General features: G+C 42.2%; 1 long non-coding RNA gene across 2 annotated transcripts in view; it reads left to right on the forward strand.

Moving 5' to 3' along the window:
- LOC103103333 (uncharacterized) overlaps positions 1–21,502 on the forward strand; it is a 49,151-nt gene extending 27,649 nt beyond the window's left edge. Inside the window, exons 4-6 of one of the 2 annotated variants that reach the window (XR_465825.3) lie at positions 3,431–3,593; positions 16,587–16,761; positions 20,058–21,502. This is a non-coding gene — a long non-coding RNA (uncharacterized LOC103103333). Of the gene's footprint in view, positions 1–3,430; positions 3,594–16,586 lie in introns of both variants that reach the window. The other variant, XR_008917369.1, reaches the window with a different exon arrangement.
- Positions 21,503–21,516: the final 14 nt, after the last annotated feature.

Here is a 21,516-nt window from a genome sequence, read left to right on the forward strand (position 1 = left end):
AGCTCTTAACATTCTGCATCTGACATTTATCGAATAAAACTCAGAGGCATATTGATGACAGCTGATTGGATTACAAGTGATGGATGCAGCCAATATTTTATAAGAGGAGAGATCAGAGCAGGGTATGCAGTTTTTAAGATACAGTTTTAGACATATTTCAACCTTGTTTGTCACGTGCGAAGAAGGGGATAAATATGATGGAAAAGGACACGTTGTAAAAGAGCTTGGTAAGTAGTTAGGCCTCCCAGGGCCTATGGGTTGGTTCTTATTCCTTACATCCTTGACCTTCAATTCCAATTAAGTACAGAAAGAGGTCCTAGAGTCCTTGGGCTTCAACATGAATTAAAGGAATAGCAAACAGTGTTGGAATATTGAGTGCAGGCAAGAGTGAGGTGAAATAAGCCCGGAAAGGTAGGCTGGAGCCAAACAGTGAGGAACATAAAATGCTGAGCTGAGCATTTTATTCTTGAAGGCAACAGGGAGCTATTGTAGTTTCTAGTGTAAGAGAATGATATGGCCAAAGGTGGACTTTAGGAAGATGATTTGGACAGCTCTGTGGAGGATAGATGGAGAGAATAGGGCAAGGAGACCAAATAGGAGGCTATTCAAATAATTGGGGAAAGAGGGCCCAAATTACTGTGGTTTTAGTGAGTGTAATAAAGGAGATGGATGGTGTGCAGCAGGTGTATGCATGTAAATTATTTAACAACCAGTTTGGGGTGGGAGGGTGGGGGGAGAATGCATGCACAGCATACTTTTAAGTTTCATCTGCATTATTAACATTCTTACCATCACTTTCTTAAATCTAGACAATCAAAAAACAATCAAACCCTGATTTGTAGCATTTGCCTATTTCTGAAAATTTAACAATTGGCTCTCACTGTGAGCTGACTGTAGCACTTCCTGGATTTAAAAAAAATGTTATGGGGAGGAATCAACAAAATTCCCCAGCTAATTGGATTGGAGGTAAGGGAGAGGCCAGAATGCTTCTGAGGTTGGGAGCTGAGGGTGGGGGGAAGGGTTTAGAGAATGGTGGTGCCCACAATGGAAACAGGGAAGATTGGAAGGGAGGCAGGTTTGGTAGAGGAGCCAGTGACTTCTATTTTAGACTTTTAATCTACCACCATACACAAACCTGACTCCATTTAGAATAGACATCTGCTGCTGGCCTAGTCAAAATTGCCTGTGGGCTGCTGAACTCTCCATGCTTATCTACACTCTCTGGCTTCTGCCTCCTAGAAGGTAGGCTGAACAGGAAGGGCTCCTGGAACCCTCCAGAAAGAAGAATTTAGGGTCTTTTTTAGTGATGCTGTATCTGATCTTTGGAACCCTCATTCCCACTCCCTCTGAGTGAGCTATTGTGTGTCTATGGTTTCCTGATCAAGTGGAAGCAGCACAATTTTCACTGCCATCTACTTAAATACAAAAACAACAAAAAATGAATAAAGAATTTATTAAGTACTTTATGCAAAGTACTGGGGTTACTAATAGCAAAGGAAGACAGGCTCTGCTATCAAGGAGCTCACATTCTAATAGGAGAGACAACACATATGGAAGGTTTCTGCTGTAAGTCAGATGGAAAGATCCCTTGGTCCTCAGGGCATGGCAGCAAAACAGATGTTAAAGCCTTTTCTTGAATAGCTTTGATTTCTATAGCAATTTTACTTGTCTGGGATGCTATAAAGGGAACTACTATCTGGGTAAGCATTAGACTAGATGACTTATTCTACCACCTACCAGGTATATGACTTGGAGGCAAGCCAGATTGCCTACCTTAATTTCCTTATCTGTAAAAAAAAAAGTGGGGGAGTTAGACTTCATGATCTCTAAGATCCCCTCTAGCTTTAAATGTATAATCCTATAGCCTTGGAGGGTCCATCCAATTCTGATATTCTATGTATGAAGGGAATATATTATTCCCATTTTATAGATGAGAAAGCTGAACTCAGAGGCTTAAGATATTTGCCCAGAGTCAAACAGCCAGCAAGAGTTAGATGTTGGAGAAAACATTTCTACTGTGTCAGCTTTCATGTCACAAGTGGCATGAAGGGCTCTATGCAATTCATCACTTGCCCAAGTGCCCCTGAAAGAGCCTTGTGCCAAAGTGCCAGGGCTTTCCTACCAAGACTGGCCTAAATTATCTTGAAGTTATTTCTATTTTCATCTCAGGGGAGGTAACCATTCTGCTAGGTGTGTCTAATAAGAAAATGGCCTTGTAGGCACAAGGAGCTGCAGAAAGACAGTTTTAAAACCCCATCAAAGGAAAAACTTCCAACAATGAGAACTACCCAAAGTTAGAATTGGTTGCAATGAAAGGTAGGGAGTTGAGTTCTACATCACTTTGTCTCTTCAAAAAGAGGCTAGAAACCACTTAGTTACATGGTAGAGAAAAAGGCATGGGATCATTTGGAGTCAGTAGACCTTGATCCTGACCCCTTCCTATACAATTAATTATCCCCTGCATAATCTTAGGCAAGTTTCCCCCTCCATGCTCTGTGATGCCCAAGGCCCCTCCAAACTTTAAATCCTTTAATGTGCTCATGGGAATTCTAGATAGAAAGGATTCACCCAGGTTGGACTAGATGCCTTTGAGAACCCTTCGAATTCTAATTCTGTAGTTCTATGATTCCTAGCCATAAATACAACGTGCCAAGATGGTTCCCTTTGGTACTTTTTGCAGGGTCAATATTAAGAGTATTAACATAGGGAAAGTGAGTTGGCATTGTGCACAAAACACCAGACTTTAAGTCAGGAGGACCTGGGTTCAAATCTGGCCGCACTTCCTATCTGTGTGACTTTGGGCAAGCCACTTAACCCTGTTTGCCTAGCCCTCACCCTTCTGTCTTAGAGCTATTGCTAAGATAAAAAATAAGGATTAAAGAAGTATCAACACAAGATACAATATGACAATATACTATGACATAATATTATATATGTATGTATATATACATATGTGTATATATATATGTATATATATACATATATATAGTTGAGCATAGTATATAAGCACAATGGATGGGTGACAGAAATAAGGATAGGACTGGGCCTGGGAGTTCATTGGTATAGGAAACCCCTGGATGAGAAAATTCCCTCTGCTAATGCAGGTAGGCATCTTCTCTGGAATTTATAGTTTGATACAAACCCCAAACAAGGAAAAGCAGGATAACTTTGGGCTCTGGGTAACCTGGACATTAACCAGCCCCCTCCATCCTCAGTGTCCAATTACCAATCCCTGGGCTAATCCAGTCCCCCCAGCAACCTGGACTATTCATAAGCTGACTTTCTTTTGATTTCAGATAGCATAACAGCCTAATAGTAACCACAAGTAGGGGTGCACACAGGAGGCCAACACTTTCAGGGAGATTAAAATGGAAAAATGTTAGCACCGAGAACAGCATGGTCCCTTGGCCTTACTTTCAATTTCTGGCAGGTATTGAACTCCTGGAGTTTCTTTTTTTGTGCCTTCCACGTGAGCCAAGTTTGCCACTTTGCCTGTAACCCAGGGGTGCCCTAAAACTGCCCTGTGGTCAGTCTCTTCTTGGGATCCAGGGTGAGGATATTTGGCCCATGACCAGAGATGAGCAAAGATACAGGTAAGAGATCCAAGTTCAAGATCCCTGTGATTGTGAATTGCATTAAGCCCTTTCTATGTTGCAGAATATGAACTCAATTTATTCTGTACCATGCTTTCCCCTTTCTCTTGCTATTTCTGTCTATGGACAGTCTACGAGTTATACAACCACTTGTCCCTGTCATCATCATCACCTTGTACCCAGCAGGCAATGTGGCATAATGGAAAGAGCAGGGGATTTGGAATCAGAAGATTCAGGTTTATATCCTAATTCTACTACTTGTGCTTTCCCGGCCAAGCCATAACTAAGATGGAGTGACCAAGGCTTTGTCTTGGGGAGCTAAAATTTAGAGTATGCTAATGATAACACTTACACTCCTTTAGTCAACACTTGGACATAGTGCTTATTAGTAAGAAGAGTTCAACAGGGAAGCTATCATATGACTGCCTGGTCCACCACTAGCCCTCTCCCCAGCATCATCTTCTCAGTATCCCAAGGTGTCTGCCCCAGGGAGCAATGCCTTGAAGTCTCTGATCTACTTTATTTTTTTTCTCACATTATGAATGTAGGTTTTATTTTTTCTCTTTAATTATTTATTTAAAAATATTCTTCCATGGTTACATGATTTGTGTTCTCTCCCTCCTCACTTACCTCCCCCCTCCCAGAGCTGACAAGCAATTCCACTGGGTTATGTAAACCTTAAAATTTCTTAGACTTATGAATGTTGGAAATTTCCCCATTGGGAAATTTCATACTTGAAAAATTTCCTATTGATAGTAAGAACTCTATTGGAATGTGAAACTCCTTGGCATGGGAGGATCCTTCTCCTCCCTACTTAAGACTACTTTAGGACAGAAACCTTTTGCTAAACAATGGAAAGGGCTTTGACCTATGCTTAAGCATAGAACAGGAAGTTCTTTGAGTCATGATTGATTTTAGAATTGATACAATAGAGATACTTGGAATGACAGAACCAGGTCTTGGAACTTACAATCTCCACCCTACTCAGAGTAACAGGATTTAGGAAGGGCTGCAGCAAAGATCAAGATTTAATTATTTGAGAATATGACCTTCAACAGGCATGTGCAAAGGAAACAGACCTCTGGGTGGTCCTGGGTTAAGCTAGAGCCACCATTGGCACAGGGGAGACATCGACAGTGATTGGTAGATGTGAGAACTGAGGGGAGGGGACTTAGATGGTTTCCTTAAAGATAGTGGGGTCTGAGGACAGGAGGAGGAGGTTTTGCTCTGAGGAGGTTTTGCTCTGAGAGGTTTTGCTCTGAAGGAGTCTGAGAGTTATACATGTATTATCCAATCTGCTTTTCCTGGGGTTTCCTATGGACCCTTCAATTTAATTTGTCTTTTTGTTTTTAACCCTTACCTTCTGTACTGTTATCAGTTCTAAGACAGAAGAGCAGCAAAGGCTAGGCAATTAGGGTTAAATGATTTGACCAGGGTCATACATCTAAGAAGTATCTGAGGTTAGATTTGAACCCAAGACCTCCTCACTCCAGTCCTGATGCTCTATCTACCATACCACATAAATGCCCATAATTTGTCTTGAAGAATTGATTTGAGAGTGTATCTTTTGTTGATTGTACAAGGCACACTCTGAGTTTTGTAAAATGAGGAATTTGTACCAGATGATCTCTAAGGGATTAAATCCAATATCTAAACCTTTTCCCCAGGGCATCACATCATAATAAAAAACTGTCATTTATAGAACAGTTTCAAGTTTGCAAAATTCTTTACATGTTTTAATCTCATTTGAGCTTGGAGACAACTCTGAGGTAGGCTCTATAGGCATTATAATCTACATTTTACAGATGAAGAAACTGAGCCTCAAAGAGGTTAAATGATTTTCCAACAGTCATATAGTTAATAGTCTCAGAAGTAAGCCCAGTGCCTGGGCACTGAGACATTATATGCCTTGCCTGGTGTTATATCAGAGGTAGAGTTTTGATCCAGGTCTCCCTGACTCCAGTACTAGGCCTCTATACTTAAAAATTTTAAAGAAGACTAAAATAATAAATGATACTAAGTAAAATATAAAATAATAAATCAAACACTAAAAATTAATAAAATGCTTTAAATACTAAAAAACATAAAAATGATTTTTTAAAAATGACTCCTCATTACCCACTTAAATCAAGTTCCAATTCCTGACATAGAGACTCAGAGTTTTCCTCTGTGTGAAGCCAATTGATGGGTCCAGCCCAATCTACTTCTCTGCTTCTTATGATAATAACTGTTTATAATAGCACCTTAAAGTTCACAAATCACATTATGGATATTATCTCATTTGAGTCTCCTAATAACTCTTTGATATGGACTTTGTGGGTATTGTCATCCCATTTTACAGATGAGAAAATTGAAACACAGGAAGAATAATGCCTTAACCACAGTCCCACAGCTGATCAATCAGAGGAAGGATTTAAATCTAGGTTTTCCAGAAAAGATTCTCTATTTGTGGCCATCACTCAGGCCTCTCTCTGTTTTTGCAGTTTACTCTCTTCAGATATATCAGCCCAGATCCTGGTAGCAGTTACCTCCTGGCCCTCCAACTCATTTCTTTCTTCTCAAGGAGTTCAGTATTTGCCTTATAGTCTTCCTTCATACATTAACAACTGCCCATATACATAGAAACTGATGTGTGCTCAAACAGCCTGGCCTTCTAGGTCCTCAGGCTCCTCAACACTCCATTCCCTCCTCAGCCACACATTGAGAAAATCATAGCTTTGAATGTCACCCACGAAAGTTCTCCCTTAAGATCAAGAATTCTGAGATTCTTATCATCCCATCTCTCCCTGTACTTCATTCCTCTTAAAACTATTCTTATACTCAACTTGACCTTCAGTCCCTCTATTCTTCAGTACTCTTTCAGGCCATCACCAGTCCTGCTGTGGGTATACTTTCTTCCCTTCCCTATACCAACCCCAGAGTTAACCACATTCAATATTGCTGTGTTTCTTACTCTTAAATCCTCTGCCCTCCTGTTTTGTCAGTATCCTGTCGTACCCTGGCATACTTCCACCATCCAACTCTTTCACCCCTACTCTTGTGCTGCTGAACAGTAATTCATTCCTTAAAGGATTGAGGGAAAGTCATGTAGGTACTATGATGACTGGATTCCCTGCAGATTTGTCACCTGGGCACTCACTGAAGCAAGGTAATCACTGCTCATAGCAGTCTCCCAAACTCTCTTCTTTTCTTAAGCACCTAACCCTCCCCTTCCTCTGTACCTTCTCGGCACAACTTACTTCATGGTCTACTGAGAAATTGACTCAGTTCCTCACTGTGAGGCTCAAAACTGTGAGATTAAAAACTTTTTGATATCATCTCTCATCCTGTCCTTTAAAAAACAAACTATTTTATGTACCATCTTGGAATCAAATGGGGGCTAAGTGGCTTGCTCAGGGTCAACTAGCTAGGAAGTGTTTGAGGCCAAATTTGAACCCAGGACCTCCCATCTCTAGACCTGGCTCTCAATCCAGTGAGCCACCCAGCTGCCCCACATTTGGTCTGTCCTCCTTTATTCCATTCTCTGATGAGGGCATAGCCCTTTTCAACAAGGCCATCCCTTCTTGCCTTCTCCAGAAGACTGCCCCCACAATCATCCTTCCCTTTCTTTAATTTTCAACCTCTATCTATTGATCTATCTGTCTGTCTGTCTTTAGCTCAATTTCTCCCTCTTCCTCCCCTCTTACTTTCTGTCTCAGTAACAACTCAGAGATAAAAGGACAAGAGCTAGGTAAATGGGGTTAAGTGACTTGCTCAGGGTCACACAACTAGGAAGTATCTAAGGCCTTCCCTGTCATCTATAAGTATGCACAAGGTCTCCCCATTCATAAAAAGGCAAAAAGAAAAACAAAGAACTCACAAAATGCTATAATTCCCTCAAACTATCATTTTATACCTTCTTTTCCCAGCCAGATTTCTAGAAAAAGCTGATTATACTCTTCTCTTCGCTTCCCCATTGCTTGTAATCTAACATCAACAATAGCTATTACTTACAGAGCAATTTAAAGTTTGCAAATGCCTTTCAAATATTATCTTTCATATTCTCACAACAATCCAGGGTGGTTGGTGCTATTATCATCCCCATTTTATAGATTAATAAAATGGAGGTGGGCAGAGGTTAAGTGACTTGCTCAAGATTCCAAAGCCAATAAAGTATCTGAGACTGGACTTGAACGCAGAACTTTCTGACTCCATTGTACCATCTAGCTATCAAAACTGCTCTCTCAATTGCCAGATCTGATGCCCTTTTCTCAGTCCTCATCCTTCTTGACCTCTCTGCAACATTTGATGCTATTGACTCCCATCATCCTGAGCATTCACTTCTTTGCACTTTCTTGACTCTCTCTGTCTTCATGTGTGTATGTGTCTCTCTGGTTCTTTGTTTGTCTATCTTTCTTTGTTTCTGTCTTCCTCCCTCCCCTCTTACTTTTTGTCTTAGTAACAACTCTAAGACAGAAGGGCAAGGGCTAGGTAAATGGGGTTAAGTGACTTGTCAAGGGTCCCACAGTTAGGAAGTATCTGAGACCAAATTTGAACCCAAGTCTTCCCAACTCCAGGCCTGGCATTCTACCCACTGAGCCACCTAAGCTGCCCACACACATCTCTCTTGCTTTTCCCCTTACTTTTCCTCCTCCTCCTTTGCTGAATGATGATACATTTCCTTTCTCCCCCACTGTGGGTGTACCTGAAGGTTCTGTTCCAGGCTGTCTTCTTTTCTCTTTTAAATTGTCTCTTGGCGATCTCCTCAGCTCTAGGAAGTAGGAAGTTAAACTATCATCTTTCCGTGGATACCTCTTGAACGTATGCATCCAGCCCTAGCCTCCTTCCTGAGCTCCAGGCATCCTGAGCCCACACCACACAGACATTTCAAACCCAGCATTTCTAAAAGAGCACTTTTTGTATTTCCCTTAACCCACCCCTCTTCAGAACTTCCTATTTCTATTGAGGGTCCCACCAATGGCCCCCGTTATATTAACTTTGGAACCATCTTCAATTCCTCCCATAATCAGTCAGTTTCCTCACACATATTCCCCCTTTCCACTCATGTTAAGACCACACTAGGTGAGGCATTCATCACTCTGCCCAGACAATGACTAGTTGGCCTCCCTGTCTCAAGTCTCTTTTTTCCCTAATCTATCCTCCTGAAAGACATCAAGGCCATATTCCTAAAGCATGTGTCTGCCCAAGTCACTTCCTTGCTTAGCCAACATCGGTGGTTTCCTACTATTTTAAACCCTTTATAATCTGTTCTGACTTATCACTCAAGCCTTATTATATATTACCCCTCTTAAAAACACACACACACACACAAAACCCCTTACTTTTTGTCTTAGTAACAACTCTAAGGCAGAAGGGCAAGGGCTAGGCAAAGGGGGCTAAGTGACTTGTCCAGGCTCACACAGCTAGGAAGTGCTTGAGGTCAAATTTGAACCCAGGATCTCCCGTTTCCAGTGCTGGCTTTCTGTCCACTGAGTCACCTAGCTGCCCCTACATTACTGCTCTTCAGTATAGCCAGACTGACCTTGCTCCTGCTCCTGCTTCTCACTCTTCATGTTTAAGAGACCATCTTCACTCTTGTGTTTTTGCCCAAGCTATCTGGCATGGTTTCCTTCATCATTCCTACTTTTTAAAATTCCTAGATTCCTTTGAGTCTCAGCTTATATACTACCACCTACATGAAGCCCTTCTTGATTATCCCCAGGGGTTTTAAAAAAAACAACTCCACAGCAATAGATCCAAAGCTATGATTGAGTTGAAACTGGGGGTATAGGAGTCTGTGGTTCCATAAAGTCCCCCGACTTAGACTCTGGTTGGAATCTATACTCCTTGAGGGCAGGGGTAGTTTTTCACTTTTCTTTTTAACCCTTACTTTCTAACTTAGAATCAATATTAGGTATTGGTTCCAAAGCAGAAGAGTGTTAAGATCTAGGCAATAGGAGTTAGATGACTTGCCCAGGGTCACACTGCTAGGAAGTATCTGAGGTCAAACTTGAACCCAGGACTTCCCATCTCTAGGCCTGGCTCTCCATCCACTGAGCTACCCAGCTGCCCTTAGTTTTTCACTTTTGCCTTCATAGCTCTACCTACCCCTTGATAGGGAAGGAAAGAAATAAGTATTTATAGAGCATTGTTTAATCCTCACAACAACCCTGCTTGTAGGTAGTTATTATCCCCATTTTGCAGTTGAGGCAACTGAAGCAGACAGAGGTTAAATGACTTGCCCTGAGTCACACAGCGAATAAGCCCCTCAGGCCAGATTTGAACTCAGGTTCCTAACTCCAGGTCCTGTGCCCTGTATACTGTACCCCCTAGCTGCCTTGGGAGTGACTAATGCCTTCAGTGTAGTGGGCATTTTGCAAATGCTTATTGGTACTGATTTGGAAACGAGCAGAAGTAGAACGAGGGAGGGGCACGTAGGACTTAGTTTAGGAATTGCTACCTTGGGGGAGGAGGGTGTGTCTTCCCCAGAGTAGTTCCCTGTGCCTTAAAATCCTCTGCTCCCTTCTGACTCCACAAGGGGGGGGGGGGGGGAAAGGAAGTCCCCAGAAGAGGACAAAGGAGCAGGGTTATGGGCCAGAAGGGGTCCAGGGAGGAAGGGAAGCAGACAGGTGACCCCCTATCCTGAGTACAACTAGGCACCCCTGGTCAGATTAGCCCAACCAGAGCCTCAGGGACCAACCCTTTCTTCTCCCTTCACCGACTGAATCTGTCCAGTACCTGGATTCCTAGATATGGCTCATGCCAGAAGAATTGGGTTTCAGTCCTGACTAGGCCAGTTACTAGATGGATGGGTGACCTTAGGTAACCATTTCCCCTTCTCAAGCCTTCTCTCATTCATAGAACAAAAATGGGACTTCTCCTGGCATTCTGTGCCCTAACCTGCATATTGAGAGATGTGATAGAGAGGAAGGAAGCCTGTCTCAGCATCAGGGGAAAGGTGTGTTCAAACCTTCCTCTCTGGTACAGTGTGACATAGTCGAGAGACTTAACTTCTCGGCTTTCTTATCCAGAAAATGGGGAGGATAATAATACTTCCTATAGTTGTTGGGAGGATCAAATAAGCTAACCTTTGGAAGGCATTTTGCATACTGTAAAGCATATGTTATTGTCAGCCTTTATTGTTGTTGGTGTCATTCTAGAGCTGATATTGTTATGTTGGAAGACCCTTTGCTGTTCTGACATTCTATGTTCTGTGTTCTAAGGTTCATTTAATTCCATTTGGTTGAGTTCACTTCTACAGGCACTCTTCTGGGAACTGGGGAACACAAAGACAAAAAACAAAACAAAACAAAACAATCCTTACCCTCCAGGAACTTCTACAAAAGACAGCAAAATAGAGAGGATAGAATTCTGGACTTGGAGTCTGGAAGCCCTGGGTTCAAGTCCTGTTTAGATACTTACTACCTGTGTGATCCAGGGCAAGCCACTTAACCCTGTACTTCCATTTCTTCATCTATAAAATAAAAAGGTTGAATTTGATGACCTCTAAGAACCTTCTCCCTCTAAATCTTTGACCTAGGAGGCAGCTAGATGGCACAGTGGATAGAACCCTGGGCCTAGAGTCAGGAAGTCTCCTCTTTCTGAATTCAAATCTAGCCTTCAGACTCTTATCTGTGTGATCCTGGGCAAGTCACTTAACCGTGTTTGCCTTAATTTCATTATCTATAAAATGAACTGGAGAAGGAAATGGCAAACCACTCCAGTATCTTTGCCAAGAAAATTCAAAATTGGGACAGGAAGAGTCAGACAGGACTGAACAACAACAGAAACAGTCTATTGGTCCAAAACCCACCCAACCTTTCAAGGGGCATCTAAGTAGCACAGTGGATAGAATGCCAGGCCTGGAATTGGGAAGCTCTGGGTTCAAATCTAGCCTTAGACATTTTCTCCATGCTGTGTGACCCTGGGCAAGTCATTTAACCCTCGATTATCTAGCCCTTGCCTCTCTTCTATCTTAAAATTGATACTAAAATGGAAGGTAAGAGTTTAAAATAAAGAAAGAAATCTATGACATCCTGAGAACTTCATTCTCATGGAGGAATCAATGTTACACACAAGTAATTTTAAGAGGGAAAGGTAGCTAGGTGGTACAGTGGAAAGACTGTACCAGGCCTGGAGCTAGGAAGACCTAAGTTCAAATCTAGTTTCAGATACTTACTAACTGTGTGGCCCTGAGAAAGTCACTTAATTCTGTTTCCTCATCTATAAAAATGAACTGGAGAAGGAAATAGAAAACCATTCTAGTATCTCTGCCAAGAAAACCCCAACTTGGGTTACGAAGAGTCAGACACAACTGAAAATGACTGAGCAACGACTATTTTAAGAGGGAGACAGTGCTAGTAATGGGAGGATGAAGGGGGAGGTGGGGAAATCTAGCCCTAAGAGTCTGTGAGTCCTAGTTCTGTCATTTAACTGGCAATGTGATCTTGGATAAATCACTTTCCTTTTCTAAGCTTTAGTTTTCTTATCTGTAAAATGGAGATGATGATGTTGAAATTACCTACTTCATAGAACTATTCTGAAGAAAAGTGCTTGATAAGCTCCTAAAAAAATGAGATATTGCCATTATTATTAAGTTTTGGGTAGGGGAATGGGGAAGGACATCATATGGATGTTTGTACATAACAGAACCTGTGCCCCCTCTTCTCTAATCAAGGAGGGAAATATGGGGTTCTGGCCATACTCCAGCTTCTCCATCAGTAAACCCTACTGGGAATTGTGTGTGAACATGTGGGTCCATTACAACTAACCATTTTCTCTTCTACCACCTTCTGGCCAACAAATCGATTCCACACCCATCCTATGCGTCTAGTCCTTTTTCGTGCAAAGATGGTGTCCTCGGTGGGATAAAATGATGGATCACTGATGGGGGCGGAGAGAGACTTCTCTGTCCATCAATGTAATACTAGGTGGAGGATCCCAAATCTCCTTCTGGGACTGACTCCCCTCCTCTGCCTTCCTTCCCTCACCCCTTCTCCCCCGCCCCACTGTCAGATGCATCCAAGGAAAGACTAGCTTGAGAGGCAATTACTCCATTTGGCCATGAATCATTGATCACGGCTGGGGGAAAGCCAGGCATCTCGTCCAGAGCCATCCTCATCCATCATCGGCGGGCTGCACTTCCGTTGCCTCCATTGGAGGGGGAGGAGGAGGCAAGCACGAGGGCCTGTGTTTTATTAATGGGCTATGGGGTTACTCACAGCCATTAGAGGGTTTCAGGAGAGACGGCGGGTGAGACACAAGCCAATTTGAAGGGTCATGAAAGGGTTTTGAAGGCGATTTAGAGGGGAGCAGAAGTGCATGCCCTTAGCAGAAAAGAGGGTTCTTTAATATAAGCAAATTCAAGCCACCTGCAGCTGGCAGTTTGTTTTGCACCACGAAATTCAGACTGGTTGGCAAATGTGACCTATGGCCCAGAACTAAAAGCTACACCCATTGGTTTTAGTCTTTGGGGCTTCTGATGCATCTTCTCTTGGTTAGTGTCCCCACCCTGGGGACAATGAACTTTACTTCTCTAAAAGGGAAAAAGGCCACTGACTCCCATGCAAGCACCCAACTGACCAAAGCACCAGACATGGGACAGGTTCTACTTTACTTCAAGCTACCTCTTTTTCGGGTCACATCAGTTCTTGGTGATGTCTTTTAAGCACAAACCACTAACACTGCCCTCCCTTTTTCTTCTGGTACATTAAAGTTTACATATTAAGTTCTACAATGTAACTGGGTGAGGGATGGAGTCCCCATCTTACAATGAAGCAAATAAGCTTAGTTGGAAAGATAATGTGCTCTGGGCAGAGTCACACAGCTAGTAGATATGTAGCAGGGCTTAGATATAAGCAGAGAGCTTCTGCTTTATGTTCAATGCATACTATATGGTTGGGTGGGTTTTTTAAACCCCATCCCTTCTGTCTTGGTATTAGTTCAAAGACAGAAGAGTAAGGGTTAGGCAATCAGTTTCTGGGGCTTGTTTAGGGTCACATAACTAGGAAGTGTCTGAGACCAGATTTGAATCCAGGTCCTCTCATCTCTTGGCCTAGGGCTCCTCTACCTAGCTTTCTCTTGAAATGTTGGGTGGACTTTTGCACATGTTTTAGACTAATGGATTATGCATTTTGCTGTTCAGTCTTGTCCAACCATTCTTGATCTCTTGTGGAGTTTTCTTGGCAAAGATACTAGAGTGGTTTGCCATTTCCTTCTCCAGCTCATTTTTCAGATGATGAAACCAAGACAAACAGAGTTAAGTGACTTGCCCAGGGTCATACAGCTAGGAAGTGTCTGAGGCTAGATTTGAATTCAAATCCTCTTTCCTCCAGACCTGGCACTTTATCCACTATGCCACCTAGCTGCTCATGCCAGCACCCTTTAAATGACACCCTGCTTCTACATATTCATCTATAAAATGAGGAACAACAATAATCCTTATCTAACTGATAGAGTTGTTTTAAGGATCAAATGAGATAAGGCATGGAAAGTGCTTTGTGAGCTCTCAAAATGTTAGCTAGAAAAGTATTTGGGGGCAGCTAGGTAGTGTAATATATGAGCATGGGCCTAGAGTCAAGAAGACCTGAATGTGAATCTGATCCTAGACCCTTATTAGCTATGTGACCCTGGGCAAGTCACTTTACCTTGTTTGCCTCTGTTTCCTTATCTCTCAAATGAACTGGAGAACGAAATGGCAAAGCACTGCAACATCTTTGCCAAGAAAACTCCAAATGGGGTCATAAAAGTCAGACATAATTGAAAAATGACCAAACAACAAAGATACATATTTAATCAATGTGAAGTCCCCTTATTCTCATTTTACAGGTGTGAGTCCTAAAGCTCAGAGACAAGCCGAGCTTTTCCTAGGGTTGCCCAGCTAAAAAGTGGGACAGCTAGGTGACACAGTGGATAAAGAGCCAGGCCTGGAGTTAGGATGTGGTCTCGGATACTTCCTAGTTGTGTAACCCTGAGCAAGTGCCCAGAATGCACTCTCTCCTTTGCTGAGCCTTTGCCCTTCTGTCTTAGAGTTGTTATTAAGACCAAAAGTAAGGGTTTAAAACAAAATAATTGAAAAATGGCAGTCACAGAAGATGATAGAGCATTGGACTTAGAGTCAGGAAAATTGGGTTTCAATCCTACTTTATTAGATGAGAGATCCTGGGCAATCTATTCTGGACTTCAGTCTCCTCACCTGTAAAAGGAGGGGGCTGCAAAGAGATCATAAGGGAAAAGACTTGTACAAGAATATTCATAGCTTCGTTCTTTATGGTGACAAAAGATTGGAAAGTATGGGGATGCCCTCCAATTGGGGAATGGCTGAACAAATTGTGGTATCTGTTGGTGATGGAATACTGTTGTGCTCAGAGGAATAATGAACTGGAGGAATTTCATGTGAACTGAAACAACCTCCAGGAAGTGATGCAGAGTGAGAGGAGCAGAACCAGAAGAACATTGTACACAGAGACTGATACACTGTGGCACAACTGAATGTAATGGATTTCTCTACTAGCAGCAATGCAGTGATCCAGCATAATTCTGAGGGTCTTATGAGAAAGAACACTGTCTACATCTTGAGGAAGAACTGTGGGAGCAGAAACACAGGGGAAAAACACCTGCTTGATCACAAGAGTGAATGGGGATATGATTGGGGATGTAGATTCCAAACAATCACCCTAGTGCAAGTATTAATAATATGGAAATAGGTCTTGATCAATGATACATGTAAAATCCTTTGGAATTGCTCATTGGCTACAGGAGGGGGTTGGGAGGAGGGGAAGGAAAGAACATGAATCATGGAACCATGGAAAAATATTCCTAATTAATTAATTAAATAAACTCAAATTCTTAAAAAAACAAAAGGGAGGGGGCTGGAATCGACAATCTCTAAGGTCCCCTCAGGTTCTAAGATCTTCTACAGTGCGATGGAGAATCTGTTAATGGGTCCTACTGATCACATCTCAAGTTATTCCTCCAAACTTGCTGTTGTACCTGAGTTGCCCATGATCATTTTCACTTCTGGGGCTACTGTAATCAAGGTTTCTTCTCTCATTGTTTTTCTGTAGCATTTCCAAGTCGGCTGAATGGAGCATTTTACATAATTTTTCCGCTCTGCAGCCGATCCTCCATCTGATGCCCTGGGGATTCCTCTAGGCAGTGTATTTCCAAGTCCTCCTCCTGCCCGGACCACCCAGTGGGCCAGCTTCATCATGTTGCTGAGAGGGCCCTCTGCTACCCGAGCCCGTCTCCTGTAGCGACTTCCTTCAGCACCGTTAATTCCCATGCCGAGGCACTGAATTGCTTACTGAGTCCTTGGCATCAAGTGAGAGAGACCTCATCCCACCATGGGGAAATGAATTCAGATTTTCAGCTCTGAACCCCGCTGTCCATGGCCGGCTCACTGCATGGGCTGAAAAATGCCTGCAAATGCAGAGGAGAGAGGGCACATTAATAAAAAGCAACAGTTAGTCCTCTGAAGCCTCCCAGCACCCAGGGCCCTGGCAGGTTAGCACTTAAGACCTGTGAGAGCCATCAGAGCCGGAGCATGTGGGGGGCCAAAGAAATGTTGCTCTTAGTTGTTGTTTTTAAGGCTAAACCAGAGAAGTACTGTTTGGACTGTTTGGTCAAGGGGGATAATAACAAAAACATTTATTTATATTGTTCTTGGAGGCAAAATGCTAGAGGTCCTGACTCTTACCAACTCCTCTGCCTGGCATCTGAGGCCCTCCCCACATTGCCCTAATTCACACCTTCTTCTTCTGAACCCAAAAGGGCAACTGGCAGCTCCATGATCTTGTCTTAATCGCTTCCACCTTCGTGTATATTCATGCAGGCGATTTCCTGTGTCCGGAATGCCCTCTCTCATTACTTTGGCCCGTTGAAATGCCCAGCTCAGGAGTCCCTCCTCTATGAAAAAGTCCTCCCCCACAGCTGAAAGCAATCTATTGGAAGAATTTTTTTCAAGAACTTTGTTTCTCTCCTGTTACCTTCATCATGTTCTCCTTTATATCCCAGAATTCCCAGAATGCCAAGACCGATAAGGAGGACTTCAGGGAGTGTCCGATCCACTGCAGTCCTGCCAAGGAATGGCCTTTAACACGCCTAACAAGCAGAGGTCATCCAGCCTTTGCTTGAAAACTCATTTTGAAGGGGAACTCATTACCTCCCGAGACAGCCCATTCACTCTTAGGTAGTAATAGATGTTGGGAAGGGTTTTCTTGTTTCAAGCCTGGCTCTCCCTTTCAGCCTTTTCTATCTGGTGCTCCTCATTCTGCTCTCTGGGGCCAAATAGAACTCTTCCACCTGGCAGTTCTTTGAATATTTGAGGATCAAAACCATCTCCTCTCCTCCTGGGCTCTCCTACTCCACAACCCCAGATCCTTCCACTGACTTTCCAAGAAGGGATAGCCATTAGAGTCTTAGGCATACAGTCAGAAAGACCTGAGTTTGAATCTTGTCTCAGACACTTACTAGCTGTATGGGCAAGTCATTTAACTTCTCTTTGACTCAATTTCCTTATATGTAGGATGCAGATAACAGCAGTACCAACCCTCATAGGTGTGCTATGAGGATCAAAATGTATGTGAGTCACTTTGTATTTTCAGCCTAAAAACACTTATAGGGGGCAGTGAGGTGGTTCAGTGGATAGAGAGCCTGACCTGGAAATGAGAGGTCTTGTGTTCATATCTGACCTCAGACACTTGCTGACTATATGGCCCTGGGCAAGTCACTTGAACCCCATTGCCTAGCTCTTATCATCAGCCCAATCAATACTTAGTATTGATTCTAAAACCAAAGGCAAGGATTTTTTAAAAATTTCTTTAAAGCAGTATTTAAATATTAGCTATTAGTAAGGTAGCAGGGGCAGATTTTGAACCCAGGTCCTATGACTGTAAATCAGTGTCCTTTCCTACTTTAACATGCTCCATCTATGAAAGTGACTGGAGGAGAGAGATTAAACAGAGACCAGACTTTAGTCACCAATTCAATGGCAAGAGAAAAGGGGAAAGTAAATTAGGCATTTCAGAGAATCACATTTCTCAGCCTTGCCTAGCTAATCAGACTTAGGGACAACCAAAGGTCAGGGGGCTCAGGGCTTTGACTGGAACCTTCCTGACATGCCAGAAGATTCAGAAGGGAAAGTCTGGGAGCCAAGGTCAAGGTGCCCTCGTCATTTTCGGAGCAGCTGGTGCCCCTGGAGGAGGACTGAGATTTGGGGAATGTAGGGCACAAAGACTAAATATCCTTCCAGCTGTTCATTCAACCGCACATCCACAGACTGGAGGCCATCAAAGGTTTCGGTTAGAGTCTGCCTTAGCCTTCAAGACCCAAACTCTGTGCTGATACAGCCCCATAAATGGGTGCAGGCTCATGGTCTAAAGAAAGCAGCCACAGACATTACCCAAATCAGTGCTAGAATCTTAGAAACAGATTTCAGAATTTCAAATCTTAGACTTGAAGAATCAGAATCACGTCCTCTTAGAACAGCGGACACAATCACAGGATTAAGGTTCTGAGCTGGAGGGAACCTTCGTGCATATTGTTGAACTCTTATGTTTTGTCTTAATAACAACTCTTAAGACAAAAGGACAAGGGCTAGGCAAATGGGGTTAAGTGAGTTGCCCAAGATCACATAGTTAGGAAGTGTCTGAGGCCAGATTTGAACCCAAGTCCTCTTGACTTGGTGTTCCATTCACTAGCACTCTTTGTGTAATCTTTTGTTTTTGTTTTAATTTTTTTTCGGTTACATATAGAAATATTTTTTGACCATTGCTTTCTGATATTTTGTGATTTAGATTTTCTCCCTCCATCTCCCAGCCCCCAGTCTGAAATAGGTGATATCAGTGCTTTCAGTAATATATATTTCATATTGCTCATGCCATGACAGAAGACACATATCACATATACATTTAAAAACTCACCTTCAGGTAATATGAGAGAATTTTAGAATCAGAGAAAATCAAGAAACCTGAATCTTAGAATTCCCAAATCTTAGAACATGGAGTAACAGCTAGCTAGTGCTTTGAGACTGACAAAGCACTGGGCATTTGTTATAGTGTTTCATCCTCGCAGCAACCCTGGGAAGTAGGGGTTATTATTATCTCTATTTTACAGATGAGGAAATGAAGTTGAGAGACTCACACAGAGAGTGAGGCATATTTTGAACTTGAGACTTTATGATTTTAGAAGCATGAAATCTTTGAATCAGAGATGTAAGGAACCTTAGAAATTAGAACAGAATAAAAGCCTTAGACTTATAGACTACAAAAACCAGGAGCACTGACTCGGAATTTTAGGCAAGTCAAGTCAACAAGCATTTATTATGATTATTTAAAAAACCCGTACATTCTGTCTCATAATTAATACTATGTATTGGTTCCAGGGCAGAAGAACAGTAAGGACTAGGCAATGGGGTGGTAGAGCTAGGACTTGCCTGGGGTCACATTTGAACCCAGGACCTCCCATCTCTGGGCCTGGTTTTCTATAGACTGTGTTACCTAGCTTCCCCTGGGCTTCTGACTTTCTAGATATCAATACCATACATCTTGAGCTGGAGGGAACCTTCGTGCATATTTTTTAACCTTTATCTTCCTTATCTTGGAACATTCAACCATCTGGCCAGCCAAAGGGAACTGGTGAGTTCCCTTTGAGGCTTCCGTTTTGGAGAAGGGTCCATACTGCCAGGGCCAATCTGGATACCCTTCCCAGCTGTGCTCTTCTACCTTGGAGCCAATACTTCAGTAGTGATCCTAAGACAGAAAGTAAGGGTTGTTTAAAAAAACAAAACAAAAGAAGAGCTCGATGACTTGAAAGGAATGGAGTTTTCTCTTTGGAAATCAAGGATCCTTGATCCCTGCCATTGATGGTGGGGCATCAGTACACAGAAATCCAATGGTACATATCGTTGGATTTTATATAAATATGTGCGTATATATGTGTGTGTGTGTGTATACATATATGTATGTACATATATAAAATGGGGAGCAATTGTGCCATTACAAAAAAGATTTCCCAGAGGATCCCCTGTAAACAGCGTGTTCCTTTCATGCATTTAAAGTAGGATTTAATTTCAGGGGGAAAAAATTCAATTTATCCACAGCTTTTTGGGGACTTGTCCATTATGTCAAGTGAGGTCTGCCTGTAATTAAAGGGGACATAACACCTGTGCAGCTGCTTGCCTTTGTATATTTCTAAAGGATCTCAAAGCTCTGTGCCCTCAGACACAATCTCACTGACACTAGTTATGTGTCAAATGGCTGTGGTAATCAATTAAACCAGCCTGAGGAGGCTACCATGTTTTGGATGCCACATGGCAAAAATGTTCCAGGTAGCTCAGGAGACTCATACTATCTCCCTGTTTTGTCTTCTCCTGTCCATCAAGAATGTTGTAGAGGAGATCCCTGCTCTGAGAGTGGGGTGGGGTCTGTATTAGAAGACTTCCACTTGCTCTTCCAGCTCAGAAGAGTCTCTGACTGTGTGTTTCAGCTCCTGAGATTCTACTCTTCTGGTCCAGCTTTTAAGAGTCTATGCTTCCCCTGGGAATACTCATGTGACCTGGGGCAGTGAAAGAAGGAGAGAACAAGGATAACAATTCGTACAAAAACAATGTCATTGTAAAAAGGAACAACTTTGAGAGCCTTAAAGACCTCTGATCGACAAGGAACAGCGATGATTGCAGAAGGCATTATGATGAAGCGGGCTAGCCACCTCCAGAGACAAAGAGACAATGGATTAAGATGCAAGATGAAACACATATTTTTGGACATGACCAATATGGGAATTGGTTTTGCTTGACTATGTATATTTGTTACAAGAGGTTTCTTTTTTTTTTTTCATGGAGAGAGGGATGGGAGAGGACAAAAATTAACGTTTCATCATTGAAAAAATTAATTAAAAAATTTCAGTTTCAAAATTCTGACTCTGATTCCAAATTTTTCTGTTTCTCACTCCAAGATTCTATGATCCTAAGAATCTATAAGAGAATTCTTTCATTCTAAGAATCAATGCTCCCCATTGCACATACTGTCAGACTGTTGGTCTGTAATAAAGATTTAAAAATAAAGATGGGAGACAGAGAAAGCAGTTCAACAAAACCAACTAGGTAACCACATCAAACATGTAGATTTGCTGAACTGCCCTTTTTTCTCCCCTCCCCCTTTCCTTTTTTCTTTTTCTTTTTTTCTTTTTGTTACAAGGGATGGCTCATTAGGTAACAGAGGAGACAGAAGGAGATATACAGAAATGAAGGTGCTATAAAAACAAAATATATCAACAACATTTTAAAAAAGATTTGTTGTTTCAGATTTTAGGCAAGATGTGATGATTCCAAGATTCTAAGTTTTAGATTCTCTGTTCCAGATTTTTAAGATTTAATAACTCTCAGATGCAATATTGTGGTTTTGAACACTTCATGTCCCCAATCCTAAAATTCTATAATGATAACATTATAGAATTCTCTAATGGAATTTTACCTCCAGAGTGAATATGAAGACTTCAGAGAAGAATGGGAAAGTTTATGTGAATTCTTGTGGAATGAAGTAATCAGAAAAAGGAACCAAGAGGGGGGGGAATGCAGAATCAGGAAAACAATAAATGCGACCATAAGTATAAGAAAGAGAAAAAAATCTCATTCAGGATGCTCTGTAGCTATAATGGCCAAGCTTGTTCCAGAAGAAGACTTGGGACGCTGTGTCGTCCCCCTTTCTTTGCAGAAGTGGGGGTCTCTAGGTGTGGAGAATTACATATTTTGTCAGACATGATTGGTACAGCTATCTAGCTGCTTTTGCTGACCTGCTTCCCCCTGCCCTCCCCCCACCCTTCGGTTTAATTCTTTGTTGCACGGGATGGCTCATTAGGTAGGAGAGGGAGGTGGGATTATTCAGAAACGAAGGTGACATAAAAAACAAAACACATTAGCAATAAAAACAAAATAAGGAAAACAAAA

This window comes from Monodelphis domestica, chromosome 3 (assembly GCF_027887165.1).
Source record: "Monodelphis domestica isolate mMonDom1 chromosome 3, mMonDom1.pri, whole genome shotgun sequence".
NCBI classification, from domain to species: Eukaryota; Metazoa; Chordata; class Mammalia; order Didelphimorphia; family Didelphidae; genus Monodelphis; species Monodelphis domestica.